Source organism: Ambystoma mexicanum, assembly GCF_040938575.1.
Source record: "Ambystoma mexicanum isolate Mex_15411 chromosome 12 unlocalized genomic scaffold, UKY_AmexF1_1 Mex_chr12_unloc.1, whole genome shotgun sequence".
Lineage (NCBI taxonomy): Eukaryota > Metazoa > Chordata > Amphibia > Caudata > Ambystomatidae > Ambystoma > Ambystoma mexicanum.
In genome coordinates, this window is record NW_027182322.1 from 15,163,316 (window position 1) to 15,181,314 (window position 17,999).

A 17,999-nucleotide genomic window follows, 5' to 3' on the forward strand; every position below is an offset into this window, starting at 1 on the left:
CTACAAAGGTACAATGGTGGAGCTATACATTCGGAACCAAAACAATCGACTGAAAAGAAACGCAAGGCAATGCCAATACTTTCACGATTCTGCACCGTTAAAACTGTGGTGTGATGTTTCTCTCTGTGCATTTCTATTTGTAGTGATTGTGAAGGCATACAGGATGTTGACACTGGCAGGGACGTAAACCTCAGTGATATATTATAGGCAGGTTTGCCATACGGGCACCAGCGTTTTCTCAGACAAATAGATATGAATGTCGATGATCCTATAATCATGGCCCGAGTTGCAGTGTGAAATACAAAATAACCGGGACAAAATCACACTGATGTTTATGCAAATGGAGATGCCGGGGATTGAACCCGGGACCTCATACATGCGAAGCATGCGCTCTACCACTGAGCTACATCCCCTCGGTGTGCAGTGGGCCTGTCCTGCAGACATCTTTTCCTGGGAGAATTCTTCCGGTCAAAATATGCTGCCAACTGAAGCACTAGCAAAAGACCAGGGAAAACGGGAGCAAGACTGGAAAAGCACATGGTCGGCTGAAGCAGTGTGCATTATGCTTCTCCATAAGAGATGACTTCCAGGGGAAGTATTCCACCAGAGGATTACCGTGCTCAAAGAGCCATCTCGTGGACAGAGACCATATGACAGTCAAAAAAAGGGAAACAATTGGAGATGCCAGGGATTGGACCCAGGGCCTCATCCATGCAAAGCAAGTGCTCTACCACTGAGCTACATCCCCTCGGTATGCAGTGTGTCTGTCCCGCAGACATAATTTTCAGGGAGAACTCTTCTGGTCAAAACATTCTGCCGAGTGAAGCACTAGCAAAAGAGCAGGGAAAACTGGAGCAAGAATGGAAAACCTCATGGTCACACTGAAGCAGTGTGCATTTTGCTTCTCCATAAGAGATGACTTCCAGGGGAAGATTTCCACCAGAGGATTACTGTGCTCAAAGGGCCATCTAGTGGATAGAGATCATATGACAGTCAAAAAGAGAAACAAGTGGAAATGCCCCAGGTCCTCATACATGCAAAGCATGCGCTCTACCACTGAGCTACATCCCCGCTGAGAGGACGCTTCCTCATCAGACCTAAAAGCTTCAGGAGGGAGTGGGCTAAGTAAGGAAAGGGGTTTGCAGTAGTGCATATGAAAAAACATGACAACTGCCAAATTACATCTTACTACTTACAATGACAAAGTTAAAGCGCCAGGTCGATCTCATCACGTTGGTGCCTGAGACATCACATAATGTGACACAGCCATCTCGGATAGATGCCCCAGATTTGAGAAGTGTAGTTATGGAGAAAAAATAAATACATATATATATATATATATGTATGTCTTCAAACACCAAAAATGAGATAGCACCATTTCGCGCAGGAATTCCTCCAGCCGAAAGCCCACATATGTTGCTAGATAGACTGACACCTCTTTCGGATGTCCTTCTGTATTTGCTGGCTAGTGGAAAGCAACGTGGACCCACCACTCTATAGCTCTGCCGTCATGAGTGTCCCTAGCACACTCGGCAGATGTCGCTTCTCTAGGCAGACAAGCAGTGGAATTCTGCGGAAGGTCAATGGTGCTTCCATTGGTTTTGCCACTAGGCGATCCATTGCAGCCCTAGAATGAAGCATAACCCGCTGAATGCATTCAGGGTGTTCTGCGGTGGGAAAGGTCAGAGGGGGTGATAGTTGGTGAGCGTGCACAGCACCTCAGAATGACACCACTGCCTAGCAGGAGGACCGGTGGAGACACTATTTTCAGCCAATGCCCCTCTGTCTGAACGAGTCTGCCTTGTGTCATCCCGGTAAGAGATCAGGCTAACAGGCTTCCAATGAAAAAAGCAGACATCACACTGAAGCATGGTGCACCGTGCATGTCCACAATCATCGGATCCAAAGAGAAGACGTTCAGGAACAGGATTTAGTATGGCAAAAGAACACATCATCCTAATTCCTATGTACAGGATAAAAAGCCCACAATTGAGGAAAAATATCACATGGAGATGCCTGGGATCGAACCTGTGGCCTCATACTTCCCAAGTGTGTGCTCTACCACTGAGTTACATCCCCACTGCCAGCAAGGAACTGTGAAATCTACCAGATGCTGGCTGGCTGCTTGGGACTAACAGCGCCCAGAACTGACGGTAACTGTCGAATTGGAGTTTCCAAATGGCAGACTTCATTTTAGAGCCACCTGTGTCTGGTTGTCCATAGAAACATGCAGAAAGGCTGCCCCCCCATGCAATTCCCCAGACCAACTAATGAAAAATATCAATATGTTCAAGACTTTTGCTTTTAGAAGCCAGAGATAGGCCCCAGCAGCAGAGCTGGTAGGATATTCCAGCTCAAAACTAACAAGTTACAGAACCTGATCGACTTAGGTTGACAACAGAGGCACATCTGTGGCCACATCCAGTGAAAACAAATTATTTTTAAAGGTAGGCATCATATGCTACAAAGGTACAATGGTGGAGCTATACATTCGGAACCAAAACAATTGACTGAAAAGAAACGCAAGGCAATGCCAATACTTTCACGATTCTGCACCGTTAAAACTGTGGTGTGATGTTTCTCTCTGTGCATTTCTATTTGTAGTGATTGTGAAGGCATACAGGATGTTGACACTGGCAGGGACGTAAACCTCAGTGATATATTATAGGCAGGTTTGCCATACGGGCACCAGCGTTTTCTCAGACAAATAGATATGAATGTCGATGATCCTATAATCATGGCCCGAGTTGCAGTGTGAAATACAAAATAACCGGGACAAAATCACACTGATGTTTATGCAAATGGAGATGCCGGGGATTGAACCCGGGACCTCATACATGCGAAGCATGCGCTCTACCACTGAGCTACATCCCCTCGGTGTGCAGTGGGCCTGTCCTGCAGACATCTTTTCCTGGGAGAATTCTTCCGGTCAAAATATGCTGCCAACTGAAGCACTAGCAAAAGACCAGGGAAAACGGGAGCAAGACTGGAAAAGCACATGGTCAGCTGAAGCAGTGTGCATTATGCTTCTCCATAAGAGATGACTTCCAGGGGAAGTATTCCACCAGAGGATTACCGTGCTCAAAGAGCCATCTCGTGGACAGAGACCATATGACAGTCAAAAAAAGGGAAACAATTGGAGATGCCAGGGATTGGACCCAGGGCCTCATCCATGCAAAGCAAGTGCTCTACCACTGAGCTACATCCCCTCGGTATGCAGTGTGTCTGTCCCGCAGACATAATTTTCAGGGAGAACTCTTCTGGTCAAAACATTCTGCCGAGTGAAGCACTAGCAAAAGAGCAGGGAAAACTGGAGCAAGAATGGAAAACCTCATGGTCACACTGAAGCAGTGTGCATTTTGCTTCTCCATAAGAGATGACTTCCAGGGGAAGATTTCCACCAGAGGATTACTGTGCTCAAAGGGCCATCTAGTGGATAGAGATCATATGACAGTCAAAAAGAGAAACAAGTGGAAATGCCCCAGGTCCTCATACATGCAAAGCATGCGCTCTACCACTGAGCTACATCCCCGCTGAGAGGACGCTTCCTCATCACACCTAAAAGCTTCAGGAGGGAGTGGGCTAAGTAAGGAAAGGGGTTTGCAGTAGTGCATATGAAAAAACATGACAACTGCCAAATTACATCTTACTACTTACAATGACAAAGTTAAAGCGCCAGGTCGATCTCATCACGTTGGTGCCTGAGACATCACATAATGTGACACAGCCATCTCGGATAGATGCCCCAGATTTGAGAAGTGTAGTTATGGAGAAAAAATAAATATATATATATATATATATATATATATGTATGTCTTCAAACACCAAAAATGAGATAGCACCATTTCGCGCAGGAATTCCTCCAGCCGAAAGCCCACATATGTTGCTAGATAGACTGACACCTCTTTCGGATGTCCTTCTGTATTTGCTGGCTAGTGGAAAGCAACGTGGACCCACCACTCTATAGCTCTGCCGTCATGAGTGTCCCTAGCACACTCGGCAGATGTCGCTTCTCTAGGCAGACAAGCAGTGGAATTCTGCGGAAGGTCAATGGTGCTTCCATTGGTTTTGCCACTAGGCGATCCATTGCAGCCCTAGAATGAAGCATAACCCGCTGAATGCATTCAGGGTGTTCTGCGGTGGGAAAGGTCAGAGGGGGTGATAGTTGGTGAGCGTGCACAGCACCTCAGAATGACACCACTGCCTAGCAGGGGGACCGGTGGAGACACTATTTTCAGCCAATGCCCCTCTGTCTGAACGAGTCTGCCTTGTGTCATCCCGGTAAGAGATCAGGCTAACAGGCTTCCAATGAAAAAAGCAGACATCACACTGAAGCATGGTGCACCGTGCATGTCCACAATCATCGGCTCCAAAGAGAAGACGTTCAGGAACAGGATTTAGTATGGCAAAAGAACACATCATCCTAATTCCTATGTACAGGATAAAAAGCCCACAATTGAGGAAAAATATCACATGGAGATGCCTGGGATCGAACCTGTGGCCTCATACTTCCCAAGTATGTGCTCTACCACTGAGTTACATCCCCACTGCCAGCAAGGAACTGTGAAATCTACCAGATGCTGGCTGGCTGCTTGGGACTAACAGCGCCCAGAACTGACGGTAACTGTCGAATTGGAGTTTCCAAATGGCAGACTTCATTTTAGAGCCACCTGTGTCTGGTTGTCCATAGAAACATGCAGAAAGGCTGCCCCCCCATGCAATTCCCCTGACCAACTAATGAAAAATATCAATATGTTCAAGACTTTTGCTTTTAGAAGCCAGAGATAGGCCCCAGCAGCAGAGCTGGTAGGATATTCCAGCTCAAAACTAACAAGTTACAGAACCTGATCGACTTAGGTTGACAACAGAGGCACATCTGTGGCCACATCCAGTGAAAACAAATTATTTTTAAAGCTAGGCATCATATGCTACAAAGGTACAATGGTGGAGCTATACATTCGGAACCAAAACAATCGACTGAAAAGAAACGCAAGGCAATGCCAATACTTTCACGATTCTGCACCGTTAAAACTGTGGTGTGATGTTTCTCTCTGTGCATTTCTATTTGTAGTGATTGTGAAGGCATACAGGATGTTGACACTGGCAGGGACGTAAACCTCAGTGATATATTATAGGCAGGTTTGCCATACGGGCACCAGCGTTTTCTCAGACAAATAGATATGAATGTCGATGATCCTATAATCATGGCCCGAGTTGCAGTGTGAAATACAAAATAACCGGGACAAAATCACACTGATGTTTATGCAAATGGAGATGCCGGGGATTGAACCCGGGACCTCATACATGCGAAGCATGCGCTCTACCACTGAGCTACATCCCCTCGGTGTGCAGTGGGCCTGTCCTGCAGACATCTTTTCCTGGGAGAATTCTTCCGGTCAAAATATGCTGCCAACTGAAGCACTAGCAAAAGACCAGGGAAAACGGGAGCAAGACTGGAAAAGCACATGGTCAGCTGAAGCAGTGTGCATTATGCTTCTCCATAAGAGATGACTTCCAGGGGAAGTATTCCACCAGAGGATTACCGTGCTCAAAGAGCCATCTCGTGGACAGAGACCATATGACAGTCAAAAAAAGGGAAACAATTGGAGATGCCAGGGATTGGACCCAGGGCCTCATCCATGCAAAGCAAGTGCTCTACCACTGAGCTACATCCCCTCGGTATGCAGTGTGTCTGTCCCGCAGACATAATTTTCAGGGAGAACTCTTCTGGTCAAAACATTCTGCCGAGTGAAGCACTAGCAAAAGAGCAGGGAAAACTGGAGCAAGAATGGAAAACCTCATGGTCACACTGAAGCAGTGTGCATTTTGCTTCTCCATAAGAGATGACTTCCAGGGGAAGATTTCCACCAGAGGATTACTGTGCTCAAAGGGCCATCTAGTGGATAGAGATCATATGACAGTCAAAAAGAGAAACAAGTGGAAATGCCCCAGGTCCTCATACATGCAAAGCATGCGCTCTACCACTGAGCTACATCCCCGCTGAGAGGACGCTTCCTCATCACACCTAAAAGCTTCAGGAGGGAGTGGGCTAAGTAAGGAAAGGGGTTTGCAGTAGTGCATATGAAAAAACATGACAACTGCCAAATTACATCTTACTACTTACAATGACAAAGTTAAAGCGCCAGGTCGATCTCATCACGTTGGTGCCTGAGACATCACATAATGTGACACAGCCATCTCGGATAGATGCCCCAGATTTGAGAAGTGTAGTTATGGAGAAAAAATAAATACATATATATATATATATATATATGTATGTCTTCAAACACCAAAAATGAGATAGCACCATTTCGCGCAGGAATTCCTCCAGCCGAAAGCCCACATATGTTGCTAGATAGACTGACACCTCTTTCGGATGTCCTTCTGTATTTGCTGGCTAGTGGAAAGCAACGTGGACCCACCACTCTATAGCTCTGCCGTCATGAGTGTCCCTAGCACACTCGGCAGATGTCGCTTCTCTAGGCAGACAAGCAGTGGAATTCTGCGGAAGGTCAATGGTGCTTCCATTGGTTTTGCCACTAGGCGATCCATTGCAGCCCTAGAATGAAGCATAACCCGCTGAATGCATTCAGGGTGTTCTGCGGTGGGAAAGGTCAGAGGGGGTGATAGTTGGTGAGCGTGCACAGCACCTCAGAATGACACCACTGCCTAGCAGGGGGACCGGTGGAGACACTATTTTCAGCCAATGCCCCTCTGTCTGAACGAGTCTGCCTTGTGTCATCCCGGTAAGAGATCAGGCTAACAGGCTTCCAATGAAAAAAGCAGACATCACACTGAAGCATGGTGCACCGTGCATGTCCACAATCATCGGCTCCAAAGAGAAGACGTTCAGGAACAGGATTTAGTATGGCAAAAGAACACATCATCCTAATTCCTATGTACAGGATAAAAAGCCCACAATTGAGGAAAAATATCACATGGAGATGCCTGGGATCGAACCTGTGGCCTCATACTTCCCAAGTATGTGCTCTACCACTGAGTTACATCCCCACTGCCAGCAAGGAACTGTGAAATCTACCAGATGCTGGCTGGCTGCTTGGGACTAACAGCGCCCAGAACTGACGGTAACTGTCGAATTGGAGTTTCCAAATGGCAGACTTCATTTTAGAGCCACCTGTGTCTGGTTGTCCATAGAAACATGCAGAAAGGCTGCCCCCCCATGCAATTCCCCTGACCAACTAATGAAAAATATCAATATGTTCAAGACTTTTGCTTTTAGAAGCCAGAGATAGGCCCCAGCAGCAGAGCTGGTAGGATATTCCAGCTCAAAACTAACAAGTTACAGAACCTGATCGACTTAGGTTGACAACAGAGGCACATCTGTGGCCACATCCAGTGAAAACAAATTATTTTTAAAGCTAGGCATCATATGCTACAAAGGTACAATGGTGGAGCTATACATTCGGAACCAAAACAATCGACTGAAAAGAAACGCAAGGCAATGCCAATACTTTCACGATTCTGCACCGTTAAAACTGTGGTGTGATGTTTCTCTCTGTGCATTTCTATTTGTAGTGATTGTGAAGGCATACAGGATGTTGACACTGGCAGGGACGTAAACCTCAGTGATATATTATAGGCAGGTTTGCCATACGGGCACCAGCGTTTTCTCAGACAAATAGATATGAATGTCGATGATCCTATAATCATGGCCCGAGTTGCAGTGTGAAATACAAAATAACCGGGACAAAATCACACTGATGTTTATGCAAATGGAGATGCCGGGGATTGAACCCGGGACCTCATACATGCGAAGCATGCGCTCTACCACTGAGCTACATCCCCTCGGTGTGCAGTGGGCCTGTCCTGCAGACATCTTTTCCTGGGAGAATTCTTCCGGTCAAAATATGCTGCCAACTGAAGCACTAGCAAAAGACCAGGGAAAACGGGAGCAAGACTGGAAAAGCACATGGTCAGCTGAAGCAGTGTGCATTATGCTTCTCCATAAGAGATGACTTCCAGGGGAAGTATTCCACCAGAGGATTACCGTGCTCAAAGAGCCATCTCGTGGACAGAGACCATATGACAGTCAAAAAAAGGGAAACAATTGGAGATGCCAGGGATTGGACCCAGGGCCTCATCCATGCAAAGCAAGTGCTCTACCACTGAGCTACATCCCCTCGGTATGCAGTGTGTCTGTCCCGCAGACATAATTTTCAGGGAGAACTCTTCTGGTCAAAACATTCTGCCGAGTGAAGCACTAGCAAAAGAGCAGGGAAAACTGGAGCAAGAATGGAAAACCTCATGGTCACACTGAAGCAGTGTGCATTTTGCTTCTCCATAAGAGATGACTTCCAGGGGAAGATTTCCACCAGAGGATTACTGTGCTCAAAGGGCCATCTAGTGGATAGAGATCATATGACAGTCAAAAAGAGAAACAAGTGGAAATGCCCCAGGTCCTCATACATGCAAAGCATGCGCTCTACCACTGAGCTACATCCCCGCTGAGAGGACGCTTCCTCATCACACCTAAAAGCTTCAGGAGGGAGTGGGCTAAGTAAGGAAAGGGGTTTGCAGTAGTGCATATGAAAAAACATGACAACTGCCAAATTACATCTTACTACTTACAATGACAAAGTTAAAGCGCCAGGTCGATCTCATCACGTTGGTGCCTGAGACATCACATAATGTGACACAGCCATCTCGGATAGATGCCCCAGATTTGAGAAGTGTAGTTATGGAGAAAAAATAAATATATATATATATATATATATATATGTATGTCTTCAAACACCAAAAATGAGATAGCACCATTTCGCGCAGGAATTCCTCCAGCCGAAAGCCCACATATGTTGCTAGATAGACTGACACCTCTTTCGGATGTCCTTCTGTATTTGCTGGCTAGTGGAAAGCAACGTGGACCCACCACTCTATAGCTCTGCCGTCATGAGTGTCCCTAGCACACTCGGCAGATGTCGCTTCTCTAGGCAGACAAGCAGTGGAATTCTGCGGAAGGTCAATGGTGCTTCCATTGGTTTTGCCACTAGGCGATCCATTGCAGCCCTAGAATGAAGCATAACCCGCTGAATGCATTCAGGGTGTTCTGCGGTGGGAAAGGTCAGAGGGGGTGATAGTTGGTGAGCGTGCACAGCACCTCAGAATGACACCACTGCCTAGCAGGGGGACCGGTGGAGACACTATTTTCAGCCAATGCCCCTCTGTCTGAACGAGTCTGCCTTGTGTCATCCCGGTAAGAGATCAGGCTAACAGGCTTCCAATGAAAAAAGCAGACATCACACTGAAGCATGGTGCACCGTGCATGTCCACAATCATCGGCTCCAAAGAGAAGACGTTCAGGAACAGGATTTAGTATGGCAAAAGAACACATCATCCTAATTCCTATGTACAGGATAAAAAGCCCACAATTGAGGAAAAATATCACATGGAGATGCCTGGGATCGAACCTGTGGCCTCATACTTCCCAAGTATGTGCTCTACCACTGAGTTACATCCCCACTGCCAGCAAGGAACTGTGAAATCTACCAGATGCTGGCTGGCTGCTTGGGACTAACAGCGCCCAGAACTGACGGTAACTGTCGAATTGGAGTTTCCAAATGGCAGACTTCATTTTAGAGCCACCTGTGTCTGGTTGTCCATAGAAACATGCAGAAAGGCTGCCCCCCCATGCAATTCCCCTGACCAACTAATGAAAAATATCAATATGTTCAAGACTTTTGCTTTTAGAAGCCAGAGATAGGCCCCAGCAGCAGAGCTGGTAGGATATTCCAGCTCAAAACTAACAAGTTACAGAACCTGATCGACTTAGGTTGACAACAGAGGCACATCTGTGGCCACATCCAGTGAAAACAAATTATTTTTAAAGCTAGGCATCATATGCTACAAAGGTACAATGGTGGAGCTATACATTCGGAACCAAAACAATCGACTGAAAAGAAACGCAAGGCAATGCCAATACTTTCACGATTCTGCACCGTTAAAACTGTGGTGTGATGTTTCTCTCTGTGCATTTCTATTTGTAGTGATTGTGAAGGCATACAGGATGTTGACACTGGCAGGGACGTAAACCTCAGTGATATATTATAGGCAGGTTTGCCATACGGGCACCAGCGTTTTCTCAGACAAATAGATATGAATGTCGATGATCCTATAATCATGGCCCGAGTTGCAGTGTGAAATACAAAATAACCGGGACAAAATCACACTGATGTTTATGCAAATGGAGATGCCGGGGATTGAACCCGGGACCTCATACATGCGAAGCATGCGCTCTACCACTGAGCTACATCCCCTCGGTGTGCAGTGGGCCTGTCCTGCAGACATCTTTTCCTGGGAGAATTCTTCCGGTCAAAATATGCTGCCAACTGAAGCACTAGCAAAAGACCAGGGAAAACGGGAGCAAGACTGGAAAAGCACATGGTCAGCTGAAGCAGTGTGCATTATGCTTCTCCATAAGAGATGACTTCCAGGGGAAGTATTCCACCAGAGGATTACCGTGCTCAAAGAGCCATCTCGTGGACAGAGACCATATGACAGTCAAAAAAAGGGAAACAATTGGAGATGCCAGGGATTGGACCCAGGGCCTCATCCATGCAAAGCAAGTGCTCTACCACTGAGCTACATCCCCTCGGTATGCAGTGTGTCTGTCCCGCAGACATAATTTTCAGGGAGAACTCTTCTGGTCAAAACATTCTGCCGAGTGAAGCACTAGCAAAAGAGCAGGGAAAACTGGAGCAAGAATGGAAAACCTCATGGTCACACTGAAGCAGTGTGCATTTTGCTTCTCCATAAGAGATGACTTCCAGGGGAAGATTTCCACCAGAGGATTACTGTGCTCAAAGGGCCATCTAGTGGATAGAGATCATATGACAGTCAAAAAGAGAAACAAGTGGAAATGCCCCAGGTCCTCATACATGCAAAGCATGCGCTCTACCACTGAGCTACATCCCCGCTGAGAGGACGCTTCCTCATCACACCTAAAAGCTTCAGGAGGGAGTGGGCTAAGTAAGGAAAGGGGTTTGCAGTAGTGCATATGAAAAAACATGACAACTGCCAAATTACATCTTACTACTTACAATGACAAAGTTAAAGCGCCAGGTCGATCTCATCACGTTGGTGCCTGAGACATCACATAATGTGACACAGCCATCTCGGATAGATGCCCCAGATTTGAGAAGTGTAGTTATGGAGAAAAAATAAATACATATATATATATATATATATATATATGTATGTCTTCAAACACCAAAAATGAGATAGCACCATTTCGCGCAGGAATTCCTCCAGCCGAAAGCCCACATATGTTGCTAGATAGACTGACACCTCTTTCGGATGTCCTTCTGTATTTGCTGGCTAGTGGAAAGCAACGTGGACCCACCACTCTATAGCTCTGCCGTCATGAGTGTCCCTAGCACACTCGGCAGATGTCGCTTCTCTAGGCAGACAAGCAGTGGAATTCTGCGGAAGGTCAATGGTGCTTCCATTGGTTTTGCCACTAGGCGATCCATTGCAGCCCTAGAATGAAGCATAACCCGCTGAATGCATTCAGGGTGTTCTGCGGTGGGAAAGGTCAGAGGGGGTGATAGTTGGTGAGCGTGCACAGCACCTCAGAATGACACCACTGCCTAGCAGGGGGACCGGTGGAGACACTATTTTCAGCCAATGCCCCTCTGTCTGAACGAGTCTGCCTTGTGTCATCCCGGTAAGAGATCAGGCTAACAGGCTTCCAATGAAAAAAGCAGACATCACACTGAAGCATGGTGCACCGTGCATGTCCACAATCATCGGCTCCAAAGAGAAGACGTTCAGGAACAGGATTTAGTATGGCAAAAGAACACATCATCCTAATTCCTATGTACAGGATAAAAAGCCCACAATTGAGGAAAAATATCACATGGAGATGCCTGGGATCGAACCTGTGGCCTCATACTTCCCAAGTATGTGCTCTACCACTGAGTTACATCCCCACTGCCAGCAAGGAACTGTGAAATCTACCAGATGCTGGCTGGCTGCTTGGGACTAACAGCGCCCAGAACTGACGGTAACTGTCGAATTGGAGTTTCCAAATGGCAGACTTCATTTTAGAGCCACCTGTGTCTGGTTGTCCATAGAAACATGCAGAAAGGCTGCCCCCCCATGCAATTCCCCTGACCAACTAATGAAAAATATCAATATGTTCAAGACTTTTGCTTTTAGAAGCCAGAGATAGGCCCCAGCAGCAGAGCTGGTAGGATATTCCAGCTCAAAACTAACAAGTTACAGAACCTGATCGACTTAGGTTGACAACAGAGGCACATCTGTGGCCACATCCAGTGAAAACAAATTATTTTTAAAGCTAGGCATCATATGCTACAAAGGTACAATGGTGGAGCTATACATTCGGAACCAAAACAATCGACTGAAAAGAAACGCAAGGCAATGCCAATACTTTCACGATTCTGCACCGTTAAAACTGTGGTGTGATGTTTCTCTCTGTGCATTTCTATTTGTAGTGATTGTGAAGGCATACAGGATGTTGACACTGGCAGGGACGTAAACCTCAGTGATATATTATAGGCAGGTTTGCCATACGGGCACCAGCGTTTTCTCAGACAAATAGATATGAATGTCGATGATCCTATAATCATGGCCCGAGTTGCAGTGTGAAATACAAAATAACCGGGACAAAATCACACTGATGTTTATGCAAATGGAGATGCCGGGGATTGAACCCGGGACCTCATACATGCGAAGCATGCGCTCTACCACTGAGCTACATCCCCTCGGTGTGCAGTGGGCCTGTCCTGCAGACATCTTTTCCTGGGAGAATTCTTCCGGTCAAAATATGCTGCCAACTGAAGCACTAGCAAAAGACCAGGGAAAACGGGAGCAAGACTGGAAAAGCACATGGTCAGCTGAAGCAGTGTGCATTATGCTTCTCCATAAGAGATGACTTCCAGGGGAAGTATTCCACCAGAGGATTACCGTGCTCAAAGAGCCATCTCGTGGACAGAGACCATATGACAGTCAAAAAAAGGGAAACAATTGGAGATGCCAGGGATTGGACCCAGGGCCTCATCCATGCAAAGCAAGTGCTCTACCACTGAGCTACATCCCCTCGGTATGCAGTGTGTCTGTCCCGCAGACATAATTTTCAGGGAGAACTCTTCTGGTCAAAACATTCTGCCGAGTGAAGCACTAGCAAAAGAGCAGGGAAAACTGGAGCAAGAATGGAAAACCTCATGGTCACACTGAAGCAGTGTGCATTTTGCTTCTCCATAAGAGATGACTTCCAGGGGAAGATTTCCACCAGAGGATTACTGTGCTCAAAGGGCCATCTAGTGGATAGAGATCATATGACAGTCAAAAAGAGAAACAAGTGGAAATGCCCCAGGTCCTCATACATGCAAAGCATGCGCTCTACCACTGAGCTACATCCCCGCTGAGAGGACGCTTCCTCATCACACCTAAAAGCTTCAGGAGGGAGTGGGCTAAGTAAGGAAAGGGGTTTGCAGTAGTGCATATGAAAAAACATGACAACTGCCAAATTACATCTTACTACTTACAATGACAAAGTTAAAGCGCCAGGTCGATCTCATCACGTTGGTGCCTGAGACATCACATAATGTGACACAGCCATCTCGGATAGATGCCCCAGATTTGAGAAGTGTAGTTATGGAGAAAAAATAAATACATATATATATATATATATATATGTATGTCTTCAAACACCAAAAATGAGATAGCACCATTTCGCGCAGGAATTCCTCCAGCCGAAAGCCCACATATGTTGCTAGATAGACTGACACCTCTTTCGGATGTCCTTCTGTATTTGCTGGCTAGTGGAAAGCAACGTGGACCCACCACTCTATAGCTCTGCCGTCATGAGTGTCCCTAGCACACTCGGCAGATGTCGCTTCTCTAGGCAGACAAGCAGTGGAATTCTGCGGAAGGTCAATGGTGCTTCCATTGGTTTTGCCACTAGGCGATCCATTGCAGCCCTAGAATGAAGCATAACCCGCTGAATGCATTCAGGGTGTTCTGCGGTGGGAAAGGTCAGAGGGGGTGATAGTTGGTGAGCGTGCACAGCACCTCAGAATGACACCACTGCCTAGCAGGGGGACCGGTGGAGACACTATTTTCAGCCAATGCCCCTCTGTCTGAACGAGTCTGCCTTGTGTCATCCCGGTAAGAGATCAGGCTAACAGGCTTCCAATGAAAAAAGCAGACATCACACTGAAGCATGGTGCACCGTGCATGTCCACAATCATCGGCTCCAAAGAGAAGACGTTCAGGAACAGGATTTAGTATGGCAAAAGAACACATCATCCTAATTCCTATGTACAGGATAAAAAGCCCACAATTGAGGAAAAATATCACATGGAGATGCCTGGGATCGAACCTGTGGCCTCATACTTCCCAAGTATGTGCTCTACCACTGAGTTACATCCCCACTGCCAGCAAGGAACTGTGAAATCTACCAGATGCTGGCTGGCTGCTTGGGACTAACAGCGCCCAGAACTGACGGTAACTGTCGAATTGGAGTTTCCAAATGGCAGACTTCATTTTAGAGCCACCTGTGTCTGGTTGTCCATAGAAACATGCAGAAAGGCTGCCCCCCCATGCAATTCCCCTGACCAACTAATGAAAAATATCAATATGTTCAAGACTTTTGCTTTTAGAAGCCAGAGATAGGCCCCAGCAGCAGAGCTGGTAGGATATTCCAGCTCAAAACTAACAAGTTACAGAACCTGATCGACTTAGGTTGACAACAGAGGCACATCTGTGGCCACATCCAGTGAAAACAAATTATTTTTAAAGCTAGGCATCATATGCTACAAAGGTACAATGGTGGAGCTATACATTCGGAACCAAAACAATCGACTGAAAAGAAACGCAAGGCAATGCCAATACTTTCACGATTCTGCACCGTTAAAACTGTGGTGTGATGTTTCTCTCTGTGCATTTCTATTTGTAGTGATTGTGAAGGCATACAGGATGTTGACACTGGCAGGGACGTAAACCTCAGTGATATATTATAGGCAGGTTTGCCATACGGGCACCAGCGTTTTCTCAGACAAATAGATATGAATGTCGATGATCCTATAATCATGGCCCGAGTTGCAGTGTGAAATACAAAATAACCGGGACAAAATCACACTGATGTTTATGCAAATGGAGATGCCGGGGATTGAACCCGGGACCTCATACATGCGAAGCATGCGCTCTACCACTGAGCTACATCCCCTCGGTGTGCAGTGGGCCTGTCCTGCAGACATCTTTTCCTGGGAGAATTCTTCCGGTCAAAATATGCTGCCAACTGAAGCACTAGCAAAAGACCAGGGAAAACGGGAGCAAGACTGGAAAAGCACATGGTCAGCTGAAGCAGTGTGCATTATGCTTCTCCATAAGAGATGACTTCCAGGGGAAGTATTCCACCAGAGGATTACCGTGCTCAAAGAGCCATCTCGTGGACAGAGACCATATGACAGTCAAAAAAAGGGAAACAATTGGAGATGCCAGGGATTGGACCCAGGGCCTCATCCATGCAAAGCAAGTGCTCTACCACTGAGCTACATCCCCTCGGTATGCAGTGTGTCTGTCCCGCAGACATAATTTTCAGGGAGAACTCTTCTGGTCAAAACATTCTGCCGAGTGAAGCACTAGCAAAAGAGCAGGGAAAACTGGAGCAAGAATGGAAAACCTCATGGTCACACTGAAGCAGTGTGCATTTTGCTTCTCCATAAGAGATGACTTCCAGGGGAAGATTTCCACCAGAGGATTACTGTGCTCAAAGGGCCATCTAGTGGATAGAGATCATATGACAGTCAAAAAGAGAAACAAGTGGAAATGCCCCAGGTCCTCATACATGCAAAGCATGCGCTCTACCACTGAGCTACATCCCCGCTGAGAGGACGCTTCCTCATCACACCTAAAAGCTTCAGGAGGGAGTGGGCTAAGTAAGGAAAGGGGTTTGCAGTAGTGCATATGAAAAAACATGACAACTGCCAAATTACATCTTACTACTTACAATGACAAAGTTAAAGCGCCAGGTCGATCTCATCACGTTGGTGCCTGAGACATCACATAATGTGACACAGCCATCTCGGATAGATGCCCCAGATTTGAGAAGTGTAGTTATGGAGAAAAAATAAATATATATATATATATATATATATATGTATGTCTTCAAACACCAAAAATGAGATAGCACCATTTCGCGCAGGAATTCCTCCAGCCGAAAGCCCACATATGTTGCTAGATAGACTGACACCTCTTTCGGATGTCCTTCTGTATTTGCTGGCTAGTGGAAAGCAACGTGGACCCACCACTCTATAGCTCTGCCGTCATGAGTGTCCCTAGCACACTCGGCAGATGTCGCTTCTCTAGGCAGACAAGCAGTGGAATTCTGCGGAAGGTCAATGGTGCTTCCATTGGTTTTGCCACTAGGCGATCCATTGCAGCCCTAGAATGAAGCATAACCCGCTGAATGCATTCAGGGTGTTCTGCGGTGGGAAAGGTCAGAGGGGGTGATAGTTGGTGAGCGTGCACAGCACCTCAGAATGACACCACTGCCTAGCAGGGGGACCGGTGGAGACACTATTTTCAGCCAATGCCCCTCTGTCTGAACGAGTCTGCCTTGTGTCATCCCGGTAAGAGATCAGGCTAACAGGCTTCCAATGAAAAAAGCAGACATCACACTGAAGCATGGTGCACCGTGCATGTCCACAATCATCGGCTCCAAAGAGAAGACGTTCAGGAACAGGATTTAGTATGGCAAAAGAACACATCATCCTAATTCCTATGTACAGGATAAAAAGCCCACAATTGAGGAAAAATATCACATGGAGATGCCTGGGATCGAACCTGTGGCCTCATACTTCCCAAGTATGTGCTCTACCACTGAGTTACATCCCCACTGCCAGCAAGGAACTGTGAAATCTACCAGATGCTGGCTGGCTGCTTGGGACTAACAGCGCCCAGAACTGACGGTAACTGTCGAATTGGAGTTTCCAAATGGCAGACTTCATTTTAGAGCCACCTGTGTCTGGTTGTCCATAGAAACATGCAGAAAGGCTGCCCCCCCATGCAATTCCCCTGACCAACTAATGAAAAATATCAATATGTTCAAGACTTTTGCTTTTAGAAGCCAGAGATAGGCCCCAGCAGCAGAGCTGGTAGGATATTCCAGCTCAAAACTAACAAGTTACAGAACCTGATCGACTTAGGTTGACAACAGAGGCACATCTGTGGCCACATCCAGTGAAAACAAATTATTTTTAAAGCTAGGCATCATATGCTACAAAGGTACAATGGTGGAGCTATACATTCGGAACCAAAACAATCGACTGAAAAGAAACGCAAGGCAATGCCAATACTTTCACGATTCTGCACCGTTAAAACTGTGGTGTGATGTTTCTCTCTGTGCATTTCTATTTGTAGTGATTGTGAAGGCATACAGGATGTTGACACTGGCAGGGACGTAAACCTCAGTGATATATTATAGGCAGGTTTGCCATACGGGCACCAGCGTTTTCTCAGACAAATAGATATGAATGTCGATGATCCTATAATCATGGCCCGAGTTGCAGTGTGAAATACAAAATAACCGGGACAAAATCACACTGATGTTTATGCAAATGGAGATGCCGGGGATTGAACCCGGGACCTCATACATGCGAAGCATGCGCTCTACCACTGAGCTACATCCCCTCGGTGTGCAGTGGGCCTGTCCTGCAGACATCTTTTCCTGGGAGAATTCTTCCGGTCAAAATATGCTGCCAACTGAAGCACTAGCAAAAGACCAGGGAAAACGGGAGCAAGACTGGAAAAGCACATGGTCAGCTGAAGCAGTGTGCATTATGCTTCTCCATAAGAGATGACTTCCAGGGGAAGTATTCCACCAGAGGATTACCGTGCTCAAAGAGCCATCTCGTGGACAGAGACCATATGACAGTCAAAAAAAGGGAAACAATTGGAGATGCCAGGGATTGGACCCAGGGCCTCATCCATGCAAAGCAAGTGCTCTACCACTGAGCTAC

General features: G+C 46.5%; 8 non-coding genes across 8 annotated transcripts; all 8 read right to left on the bottom strand.

Moving 5' to 3' along the window:
- Nucleotides 1-341: 341 nt before the first annotated feature.
- Nucleotides 342-413, bottom strand: TRNAA-CGC (transfer RNA alanine (anticodon CGC)). The gene has a single exon. It is a non-coding gene; the product is annotated as a tRNA-Ala (tRNA).
- Nucleotides 414-2,802: 2,389 nt separating this feature from the next.
- Nucleotides 2,803-2,874, bottom strand: TRNAA-CGC (transfer RNA alanine (anticodon CGC)). Its single transcript has one exon. It is a non-coding gene; the product is annotated as a tRNA-Ala (tRNA).
- Nucleotides 2,875-5,269: 2,395 nt separating this feature from the next.
- Nucleotides 5,270-5,341, bottom strand: TRNAA-CGC (transfer RNA alanine (anticodon CGC)). The gene has a single exon. It is a non-coding gene; the product is annotated as a tRNA-Ala (tRNA).
- Nucleotides 5,342-7,734: 2,393 nt separating this feature from the next.
- Nucleotides 7,735-7,806, bottom strand: TRNAA-CGC (transfer RNA alanine (anticodon CGC)). Its single transcript has one exon. It is a non-coding gene; the product is annotated as a tRNA-Ala (tRNA).
- A 2,393-nt stretch (nucleotides 7,807-10,199) lies between these two features.
- TRNAA-CGC (transfer RNA alanine (anticodon CGC)) lies at nucleotides 10,200-10,271 on the bottom strand. Its single transcript has one exon. It is a non-coding gene; the product is annotated as a tRNA-Ala (tRNA).
- Nucleotides 10,272-12,668: 2,397 nt separating this feature from the next.
- On the bottom strand, nucleotides 12,669-12,740 carry TRNAA-CGC (transfer RNA alanine (anticodon CGC)). Its single transcript has one exon. It is a non-coding gene; the product is annotated as a tRNA-Ala (tRNA).
- Nucleotides 12,741-15,133: 2,393 nt separating this feature from the next.
- Nucleotides 15,134-15,205, bottom strand: TRNAA-CGC (transfer RNA alanine (anticodon CGC)). The gene has a single exon. It is a non-coding gene; the product is annotated as a tRNA-Ala (tRNA).
- Nucleotides 15,206-17,598: 2,393 nt separating this feature from the next.
- Nucleotides 17,599-17,670, bottom strand: TRNAA-CGC (transfer RNA alanine (anticodon CGC)). The gene has a single exon. It is a non-coding gene; the product is annotated as a tRNA-Ala (tRNA).
- Nucleotides 17,671-17,999: the final 329 nt, after the last annotated feature.